This window comes from Miscanthus floridulus, chromosome 18 (assembly GCF_019320115.1).
Source record: "Miscanthus floridulus cultivar M001 chromosome 18, ASM1932011v1, whole genome shotgun sequence".
In the NCBI taxonomy this organism is placed as follows: domain Eukaryota; kingdom Viridiplantae; phylum Streptophyta; class Magnoliopsida; order Poales; family Poaceae; genus Miscanthus; species Miscanthus floridulus.
Genome location: NC_089597.1, coordinates 11,569,979 through 11,581,495, shown reverse-complemented (window position 1 = coordinate 11,581,495; position 11,517 = coordinate 11,569,979).

The following is an 11,517-nucleotide window of genomic DNA, read 5'->3' as shown; positions in this document are numbered from 1 at the left end:
AGCGGTCTTCAATGGAGGCTAGGACAAAGGCAAGGCCAAGCGCGAGGATCAGGACAAGGGCCCCTACACGCGGAGGGGCAAAAAGGACAAGAAAGATCGTCGCCGACCGGCCAACTCCGCATTGGCCGCCACGGCTGATCACATGGACAAGCAGCCCCAGCAGGGCCTCTCGGACTACTTCAACGAGCTCATGGAGAGCTCATGCACCAACCACGCCTACCCCATCAAGCACCTCTACAAGGACTATGAGCTCCTCAAGCGCTTTCTGCGATAGGACGGTGTGCCAAAGGAAGGAAAAGGCAAGGATGCAGCAGCCAAGAAAGGGGGCATGGCAGGTAGGGATTTGGACAACTGAAGGTCCCTATACAGCGATCGAGGTAATCTGACCGGGCGCCTATCGACTGAAGGACGACAACGACGACGTTCTCACCAACACTTGGAACAGCGAACAGCTACGTTGTTTCTTCCCCTAAAATTCAGTCTTACCATTTTTTACTTAAACGTTTGCTCCTATAAAGCACCCCAACCTGAACACTTTTGGCCCCGCTCGCTTGGGTGCTCCATGGGGGTGCGACACCACCTCTCTTTTTACTATCATATGATAAAGACACTTTTCCTAAACGAAAGGGTAGTCCGTTCCTTTAATTGCCTTATGTAACTTTGCTTTAAATATTCTGACCTATCGCACCCCGCCTCTACCTACGGTTACAAGCAACTGAGCCTCGCATGCCACACCCGGGCTCTTAAGGTTGCAGCCTACAGTGTGAATGGGCAGGTGCGAAAAAGAAAAGAAGAAAAAACAAAGTTATGCTACGGTAAAAATAAGGAACGGACGGGACAAGCTTCCCTAAACGAGGTAGTTCCATCACAAAACAAAGTTAATGTATTCATGAATACACAAAAGCACTTTACACAGGGGGCTCCCCCATGACATTATCTTTTACATATGCTAAAGTATTTCTACTCTAGAAACTTCTACTATGGCTCCCCGGCGGCATTGGCTGCTGGCTCGACCAGCGAGGGGAGGGGATGCTCGTCCTCCGACTGGGCAGCGTTCGGCCCGGTCGGAGGTGGGGCGACATCCGCTTCTAACCCAAGCTCCACACCATCCACAAGCTGGGCGACGTCCTCCTGACGCGCGCCTTCAGCCATGTTCGCACGGTGAGCTTCCATCACCCACTGCACGGAGACTTGCTCGGCCACCAACTTTGCGTGTGGTAGCAAGCTCTCCCCGAGCGAGTGGATGTCCTCCATGCTCCAGCCATCGGCATACCCGCTACAGATGGTGGTGAAGTCTAGGTCCGGGTATTACGTCGCAATCTAAGTCAACACCCCTGACGTTCCGTAGAACAGCCCATCGGTGATGAGGGCCCGAACCTCATCCGGAACCTCCGCCAGCCAGATGGCGGGCGCACTAGTACTTGGCACCAACCCGAAGACCTCCGAGACGACAAGCTAGGCAACATTGCATATCTGGTCAAGCTCCCCTCGAGAGCTCATCGTGCTTCAAGGGACTTGGCCAACGTCTCCGCATTCTAGCCAATTGTCGCCTTGGTCGCCTTCAGGTCCCGCTCCAATGACTCCACCTTGCCACCCAGCTCTAGAAGAAGGGCGACCAGCTCAGAAGCAAGCTAAGGGAAGAAACCAACATGTCGAAAATAGAAAAGGTACTTACCGAGGTGGGTGTTCTCGAGGATGGAGAGTCCCTCCTCCTGCCAAGTCACCTGCTCGCCCAGCCAGGCGTTCGCCTCCTTCGTCCCCATCACCCGGCCCTGAAGCGTGAGCACTTCTTGGTCGGCCTCCGACCGGGCCTTCCGCTCTGACTCCAGGGCATTCTGCTCCATCTCCAAGGTCTCTAGGGTACTTTGGAGCACCACCTCGGTGTCCACCAGGGACTTCTGTAGCGCCGCCTCGTGGGCCTTCACCGCGTTGAGCCCCCGCTCGACGGCAGTCGCCCGTTCCACCACAAGCAATTCCACCACCCGCGCCTTGGTCGCCTCCACCGCCTGGTCCTGGGATTCATGGCGGGTAGACTCTAGCTGGCGCTCGAGCTCCTCCATCCAGGCATGCTCCATCCAGAGAAAATGAGACTTGTGGCTCGACGTCTCCTCCAGACCCTGCAAAACAAGAAGCAAACGTGCTAGGGCCATCGACGCAAGACCAGGAGTCAAGTATAAACACAAAAAACTCACCACTATGGCATAGGCAGGACAACCGTGACCACCTGCTCGATGGACTTGACCCGATCTAGGGCCTCCTCCAGCTTCACCCTGGTTCAGGTGAGATCGGACTCCACCGCAAGTCCTCTCCCCCCAAGCACATCCCAGAGCTAACACTCCTGCTTATCTCGAAGGACAAACCTTACCTTCCTTGGGTCCTCAGGGTAGGGCCACACTAGGTCAGTCTCCTCCAGCCCACTGGAGGGCCTAGCCAATGATCGGACCACCGCCAGCTGCTGCGATGGCGCCGGTAGCTCCACCTCGTCACCTGCTTCGCCATCGGAGGGGATCTCCACCACCTAGATTTCATGGGCCACCGACAGGCGTTCTGGCTCTAGCCCAGCTGCATCTCCCCCTGGCATCTCCGGCTCCGACCGGGAGGGTTAGCCTTGTGGCCCTCCGCCCGGCGAGGCTAGGAGCCTGGTCTCCCTCTCCTCTTTTGCCACAGCCGGTGGAGGAGGGGCCACAAGGGTTACCTCCGATGCGGCCTCTGCCATCACCACTGGGATCACCACCAACACCATCGTCGACGCTGCCATCGTGCTAGTGACTGACCCGAGGGGCACCACCCCCAGAAGGGAAGGACCCGCCACCACCACCCTACTCTCCTCATCGCTCGCCACGGTGCGCTACAAGGTGGGCCTCCAATCCTCCCACACGGGAGTTGGGGCGATGCTCAGCCCCATCAACATCTAACCGCTTTAAAAAAATACAGGTCAGTCATACTCCAAAAAACACTCAACAGTGAGATCAAAAAGAAACAAAGAAGGCATACCAGGATGGAAGCGGTAGGGCTCTGAAGCCCCGATCCAACGTTAATGGGCCCGCCGGGCGAGGACCACTCTCGAGCCGCGACCCACGTCCCCTCACTTCAATCGGGGGGTGAGTCGACCCAATTGGCTCCTGCTCAGCCCACGAAACATCACGACCTTTGGCTCGGGGCACGCCAACCGAAGCAGCTAGCGGAGCATCCTCCCATTGTGGGCCACATGCTCGCACCGGACCCGACGATGTGCAGGTGCGAGCCTACTCTTCTGACCGCCTGGCTTGTCCCGCCATGCCCATAGCAGGTGGGGACGAGGCCGGTGACGCCTTTGAAGGGCACGGTGACCGCGTCCGCTTTGTCTCCCATTCACCAATGGTGTTCAAGCTTGCGGCGCACTTCCTCGGCATGGGAATGTTGCTATGCCTCTCCACCTCCCGCTCACCGCCGACGGATATGGCCGCATGATCGCAACGCTCTGCTGAGGTCGCAACGACCTCCGGGTCCTTATCCTCCATGGAGAAGATCACGTCATCACCCACCTCTGTGGAGTCCTCCAACTTGAGCTTTGACTCAACGTCGCTCCTATTATCCCTGGCCTACACACGCCGGGCTATCTCCATCTCCTTCTCATGCTTCCACCGAGCCTCCTCGGCTTTCTTCTTCATCCTCTCAACTGCCGCCTCCTTCTGGGCGGCCCACCGGGCCGCGCCCTCTGGCCCCATCGGAAGGTGCGGCCGAGACTTGTAACCTCCAAGTCCCTACAGAATGGATGACTCAAAATAAAAAAATAGGAGGGCAAAGGGGAAAAGAACACGGAGTAAAGGAGAAGGGAGCATACCAGTTTGGACACCGTCGTGGCGTTGAGGGGTCCGGGCTTCCCATCGAGGGTCTCCTTAGGCCTCAGCTACAGCACCCAGTCAATGTGACTCTAGACCTCGTCGTTCGACAGCTCCTCTGGCGACGCACGGTCGGGGTCCGTCGGGCCATTGTACTTCCACATCAGCAGCAACCTCTCCGCCAGCGGAGTGACCCGATGGCGGAAAAGGGTGTGGAACACCCGCACCCTGTTGACGAAATATGGTCGGCAGTCTACCTAGGGGTATGCCCAAGGTAGTAGATTGTCGGCAGACAGATGCGCAAGCCACAAACAAGACGGTGATGCAAGACAAACACGAGGTTTTATCTAGGTTCGGCCACCATGAAGGCGTAATACCTACGTCATGCGTCTGATTGTATTGCTGTATGTCAATGAGAGATGTCTTTTAGAGGGGTCCCCTGCCCGCCTTATATAGTCCGGGGGGCAGGGTTATAGATCTGGAAACTAATCCTAGCCAGTTACAATTGCCATATGTGACCGGATAAGGATTCCTATTCTAATCGACCAGGATCGTGCTTGATCGCCAAATCTACCTTGACTCCTTGCGCGGGACTCCGAACAGGTTGGCTGGGCCGCGCGTTGTCTTTTGGTGGACCAGACCCACTGATCCAGGCTGGCCCAAGCCTAGCCATAAGGGTATAGGGGTTAATACCCCCACAGCTAGTCCCCGAGCACCATGTATTATGCTGCGACACACCGTTTTAACCTTCTCCGACAAGTAAGGCTTGAGTCCTTGACATTTCTGACCACCGTTATCGCTGGAGAAGTAGGTTGTCCGAAGAATGTATGGTTCTCTTAAGAAAAAAGAAAAAGATTTCCATCCTGTGAAGTGTGCCCACTTTGTATTTCTGAAAAGAAATGTAAGTGAATCTTGAAACGTAGCATCCTTGATCATCAGAGGCGTAGTGGTCGAAAAACAAACACATTCACCGCAAGGTGAAGTGTGCCCACTTAGTCCTTGAGCCTGGTAGTGGGTGACATAGGCACATGGTGCCAGGGTCTAAAAAGAATTCCCAGTTAAGTTGAGAACCCAATTGTCGTACAGGCGATACGAGATGCACCGGCAGGTGCATCGTACCGATGTAGTCCCCGAGCTTGCTGGAAGGCGAAGTATGAGCCTTGTAGCAAGGTCTAAATAAATGTCTCTCAACTGTATGTGAGTACAAATCACATGTAGCCGAGGAGAGCGATCTCCGAGCAGTGGTCGGGACAGTCCCCGAGCACATTAGTAGTCAGAGTAGTTCCCGAGCACGGCAGTGGTCGGAGTAGTCCCCGAGCACAGCAGTGGTCTGGGCAGTCCCCGAGCATTGTAGTGGTCAGGGCAGTCTTCAAGCACGGCAGTGGTCTGGTCCATCCTTGAGCACAAGATATGCGTGAAAAAACGAACGCCGCTTGTACTATGATTTGGTGTATTTATTTATCTCCTTACTCTATCAAGTCCAATCTGACACGTCTGGTCAAAAAAGCAGACGGGTATAGCACATCACACTGTCTTCTTGCCCTTTCTAGCAAACAGTCGCTTGGCACCTATAAAGAGGTGCGTCAGTGTGGGCCCTCTCACACTAACAACGAAGAGGCGTGTACACTGGTAACGAAGGGGCGCGTTTATTGGCGTAGATCTCGAGGTTGTGAAAACAACCGTCTACGGCGTGTGCGCACATCTCCCAAGAATCTCGGGCGAACAAAACGATGGAGCTCTTGGTTATTTATAATATAGAACTGGTAAGTTACTTTTTACCGATCCCCATTATCATTCGCCGCCGCAGCCTTCTTCTTCCTCTTGCCGAAACCCTACACCTCCGAAATCATCACCAATCCTCCCTCCACCGCATCCACCCCTTTAGCAAGGACAGATTAATGGCGAAGAGAGACGCCCAGAAGAAAGCCGGAGTCATGGCGAAGGAGTGGTGGAAGTCAAGGAGCAACGAGCAGACCATCGAAGACCTCGTCACCATGGGAGTGCTCCACAACAAGGCACTCGCAGGATGGCGTGCACCAGAAGGAGAAAGCTACCCCGATCCACAACCAGGTGAGATTGTGGTTTTTGAGGATTTCTTCAAGCGGGGTTTTGGGGTTCCAGTGCACCCTTTCCTTCAGGGGCTCTGTTTGTATTACGAGATTGGGATTTGCAATCTGCATCCCAACTCGATTCTTCTTGTCTCCACCTTCGTCCATCTTTGCGAAGCCTATGGTGGCTTCCAGCCCCATTTCGACCTCTTTCGCCATCTATTTTGTCTACAGAAGAAAGGGAGCAGCGGCTCGAAGATAGCCGGAGGCGTATACCTCAATCTTCGTGACGGGATGAAGGCCCAGTACTTGCACTGCCCTTGGAACACATCACTGGACAAATGGTATAAGAAGTGGTTCTACATCCACGAAGAGCCAAACACGATCACCCTGTGCGACGTGGGGTTTGTTCCGGAGAAGATGAACAGCTGGTCGGAGAAGCCTGAGAACTTGGAACAGATCGCAGAACTGCTCGGGATGATCCCGTGGGGGAAGCTGGATGGTCCAAGCGTGGTCGGGAACTTCATCAGCTGAAGGATCCAGCCCTGCCAGAGGAGGGTACATCCTGGCTATGAATACCAGGGGAGCGCAGATCCAACGAGGACTAGAAAAGAGGCGCTTGACAAGATCAAAATCAAGGCTAGAATTGGGGAGCTATTCAACTTAGCCGATCCCAATTATGTCAGGTTAAGCGACATCGAGCACGCCTTCAAGCTGGCCCGACCTCCCCCAAAGGTAAATTATGCTTCCTTGTGCCTGTAGAGTTATGTTGTAACAAAAATTGACTGTGTTGTCGCCTTTATGTTTCCCAGAGTAATGGTCATGACAGGGCAGCGGTGTTCGTGTCTCCACCCCTTGGTGTGGATTGGCCGCAAGTTGCTGGCCCAACCGCCTAGACTAGTGCCAGGGCCAAAGACGTCGACTGGGCCATACTCGGGGTTGGAGAGGAGGCAATGGCCAGGGCTGCTGGCAAGCGGCTGGCGGCCAACAAACGTCGTCAGGCCATCTTCCCCCTTTTAGACGATGAAACAGAGGATGCGGACATCTTTCGACTCGTCCCTCGAAAGAGGAGGAGACAAATGGAGTCGACAGAGCAGGGTGGCTCCTCTGTGCCAGCAGGGATCGCATCACCGACCACTGCAACACAGAGGACAAGCAGAGAAGGGGTCGAGCACCAAACCCCGCCGCCGGTACTGGTCGTGGAAAAAGACCTGGTGGAACCCGCCGAGCACATGGAGCAAGCGCGGTCGAAGAGACACTCCTTCGCCATTCATTCCGTGCTTCCAAGCTGTAAGTATTTGTAACCTTGATGTAAGCTTACAATTTGTATTGAATACTATTGTCTTCTGAACTTTTCTCTGATATATTAGGTCGGCGTCCACCAAAAATCTCGACCAGCTAGCCGAGTGCGGCACGACTTCGCCAGCAATGGCGGAAAAAACTGCCCAGCAGCTAGCTGTGGAGGAACCTGTGGAAGAAAATCCACCGGCACCTCAGTAGACGAGCGGCTAGACGACAGTCCCCGAGCAACTGGTTGAGAAGAGAGCCGAGCCAAGTACAAGTGCTCCGAGCACTAACCCTGCTGAGGGGGACACTTCAGCGCCAAGGGGACCAGACCAAGCCGAGGAGCAGCAGCCGGAGGTGGCACAGAGCACGCTTGCCGATGCTATGGCTCGTGGGAAAGCCATAGTGGTCGCAGAGACTACAAACTCTAGACCAGCACCACCACCTGAACAAGAGGCCGAAGAGGACGAAGTAGAAGAGATCCTAGGCCATCCCCAAGACAAACGACAACATGTATATGTGTCGCGCTGGCGGAACGACGAGTGGGTTATGCATGAGGAAATCCCAGAGGTCGAAGAGACCCTAAAAGTTGAACGAGCGGCAAAATATCTGGTGACAGAAGTCCAGGTATGTTTGGCTTGACCACTTGATCCTGCTATTTAGTCGAACTGTCTAACTTAGCTTGTTTATATACAGGACTTGATGAAGACCGCAAAGTACCGAAAGAGGTGCTTCGAATAGATTGAGGGAATCACGGCCAACAATAGAGAACTGGCGGCCGAGGTGGAACGCTTGCGCCGCCAACTTGAAGCCGCCGACTAGGAGAGGATGGAGCAAGAGGCACAGAACCAGAACCTGGTCATCCAGCTCAGTAACAAAGAGCAGGAAAAAACAAGTAAGTTGTCATTTTATCACAGCAAGTGCATGACACGTGTTGTTGCATTGTTGGTAGTGATAGCTGTAGTGCAGGCTTAGAAGCCGAAGTAACCCGCCTCCAAGAGGAGAATAGCCGTGTGACCGCAGAGTGTGGTCGCCTGAAGGAGGACAATGAGAAACTGGAGCGCAACCAGTCTCAACTCTAGGACCGCACAACCAAGATGAAGGAGGAACTAAAAAGTAAGTGTTCCAAACCACCTTTCTCATTCTGTTGCCTGCCTTATCTTATCGTGCCGTTACATTTTGATGTCTTGTATGGTTTGCAGTTTTAAAAGTCAATGCCAAGAAACATCTAGAAGCCATGATGAAAGATCGTGACGGCTAGAAGGCACGATGCCTAGAGACCACCGAGGATCGGGACACATGGAAGAACCGGTGCCAGGAAGTGGCAACTGGCATTTTGCCCGTCCTCGACCTTATCGACCCGGCGCTCACAGAGGAAGAGCCAAGGACGCCCTAGCTCAGACTGGTCGAGAGATGCAGAAAGGCATGGGGATGGTTCCAAGAGTTCGTGAAGGAGGCGGGTGAGTACACGGGTGCACATGTGCTAAGCATGGTGCGTGCCCACTACCCCCTGATCGATCTCAGGCGCCTAGAGGCTGGATACCCAAAGGAGGTAGACCCAGACAAGGCTGAGGAGCTTCGGATGGCCCAGCTAGACCTGTTGTCAAAGATAATTGGCGACATTAACCTGTGTGGAGGTGGGACAACACCTGTACAGGGTACGCCATCGACAAATCAGCTAGAAACGCCATCAGTTGCAAGCCAACCGACGAAGCCTGTGGTCTCGACCAGCCAGGCATTGGCGGGGCCATCCCCTTCAGCTCGACCAGCACAAGAGTCCCCGAGACTCGAGTAGGATATCGGAAATAGCGAGCAGTAGGTGCCGCCCGCCCCAACCTGCCAATGGAATAGGCTTAGAGCTGTAGAAGAAGGACATAGTTGTGTTATTGTAAACTTGGGCCTCTTCAGGCAAGCTTGTAATAACATAACTGTATATCATCATAAGCTTGTTTGCTTTGTATAAAACGTATTTAAGCTTGAAACTCATGTTGGTGTAACTAAGTGAGAACATGTTAACGTTCTGTTTAGTTGTACCATTTTGCTCACACGTCATCCCGAAGAGTTTGTGCGACCCTAGTTTGACATGTGGTCAGAGTGTGAGGTGCGTGACCTGTGCACACGTAGACGTGAACAAGTCAAACCAAGGGGGACCTGCCGATCACCCGTAACGTAGAGAGCGGATCACATGCACGTGTTGGGAGGAATCGGAGACAGGGCCTGCTCCGAAAACCGTAGAAGGAATGGTGGTCGGCTTTTACTGGCTAAGTTAGAATAACCATAAAATTCGAAGTTACACATTAGAGTGGTCGGAGAAATCATAATAGCTTTATTAAAGTAAATCAAAAGTACAAGAGGACTACATATCTCAGTAGTTAAGCATAGAAACGTCTAAGCTTGTCGATGTGCCACGAGTTTGGTATGTCCGTACCGTCCAGGTGAGCTAACCTGTAAGATGTTGGTCGTGTGACTTCCTTGATCATGAAGGGCCCCTCCCATGGGGTTGCGAGTTTATGGACACTAGCCTGGTTCGTCTTCCACTTCAGGACTAGGTCCTCGACCACAAAGAACCGCTCTTTAATGTTCTTGTTGTAGTACCTGCGCAAAACAGCAAGGTATTTGGCCGTACGTACGCAAGAATCGAGCCGCTTCTCTTCTGCGCTATTCACTTCTAGCTCCCGTACTTCATTGACCTTGCCTTCATCGAAGTTCTCTACCCGTGCTGATCTAAAAGCTATATCTGCTGGGAGGACTACCACATCGCCATAAACCATAAAGTATGGTGAGACGCCGGTGTTACGACTGGGCTGAGTTCTGAGGCCCCAGACCATGGCTGGTAACTCTTTGAGCCATCTTCCGGGAGCTTTGTCATTTTCTCTATACATCCTCTTCTTCAATGCGTCCAAGATCATGCCATTTACCCGCTCGACTTGTCCATTAGCTCTAGGGTGCGCCACCGAGACGTATTTTACTACTATGCTCCTTTCATCGCAGAAGTCCCAAAAAGCGTTCCCGGTGAACTGAGTACCCAGATCAGTGAGGATGCTGTTGGGTATGCCAAAACGGTGGATGACCTGGTCGAGGAACATGACAGCCTTTTCTGTGGATGCCTGTACCAAAGGCATGTATTCTATCCACTTAGAAAATTTGTCGATCAGCACAAAGACGCATGTAAATTTCCCTGGAGCCGGTTTGAAGGGCCCGATAATATCCAGTCCCCAGCATGCGAAGGGCCAAGAGGCTGGTATTGTCTGGATCTCATGTGCTGGTACGTGGATTCTCTTGGCGAAGAACTAACAACCCTCACAGTGGCGGACTAGCTTCTCTGCGTTGGCTACTGCTGACGGCCAATAGAACCCTGCTCGGAAAGCCTTACCGACCAGCGTTCTTGAGGCCGCGTGGTTGCCACAGGAGCCAGAGCAGATTTGGTCCAGGAGATGTTCGCCATCCTCCTAGGTTATACACTTCATCAAGATTTTCTCCTTTGCGTTCTTGCGCCATAGCTTGCCATCGACGAGCAGGTACTGCTTACTGCAATGCATCAGGCGCTCGTTTTTTGTCCGATCAGTGTAACCGCTGCCATCTGTTAGGTACTTGATGAAAGGTATTCTCTAGTCGGGCTCATGAGTGGTGGGAGGCGGCTCGGTGGTGCTCGACGCTAGAACCGTAGCCACCAATTGCTGGTCTGGAGGCTTGTCGCCCGTGGAATCTTCCTCTTCGATGGATGGCGTGAGCAGGTCTTGGACGAATACGCCATGTGGGACTTTGGCTCGAGATGATCCTAACTTTGACAGCGCATCTGCTGCTTGATTTTTGTCCTGGACCACGTGTATGTACTCGATGCCATAGAACCTGCCTTCTAGCTTTCTGATCGATTTACAGTATGCATCCATCTTTTCACTGGTCGTGTCCCAGTCCTTGTTGAGTTGGTTGACGACCAGAGCCGAGTCTCCGTAGACATAGAGACATTTAACGCCGAGCTCAACCGCAATGCGCAAACCATGTAGGCATGCTTCATATTTGGCGGCATTATTAGATGCTGGGAAATAAATCCTGAGGATGTACCGGAGCTGCTCCTTGGATGGTGACACGAAAAGGACTCCTGCTCCCGCACCATCAATATTGAGAGAGCCGTCGAAGTACATCATCCAATACTCATCGGATCCGGGAGAGGCAGGCGTGCTTAAGTCTGTCCACTCGACGATGAAATCGACAAGTGCCTGAGACTTGATTGTAGTGTGGCTTGCAAATTCCAAGGAGAAGGGGCATAGCTCCATTGCCCATTTGATGATGCGCCCGTTCGCATCCTTGTTGCTAATGATGTCTCGCAGAGGGTACTCAGTCATGACCACCACACGATATCCGTC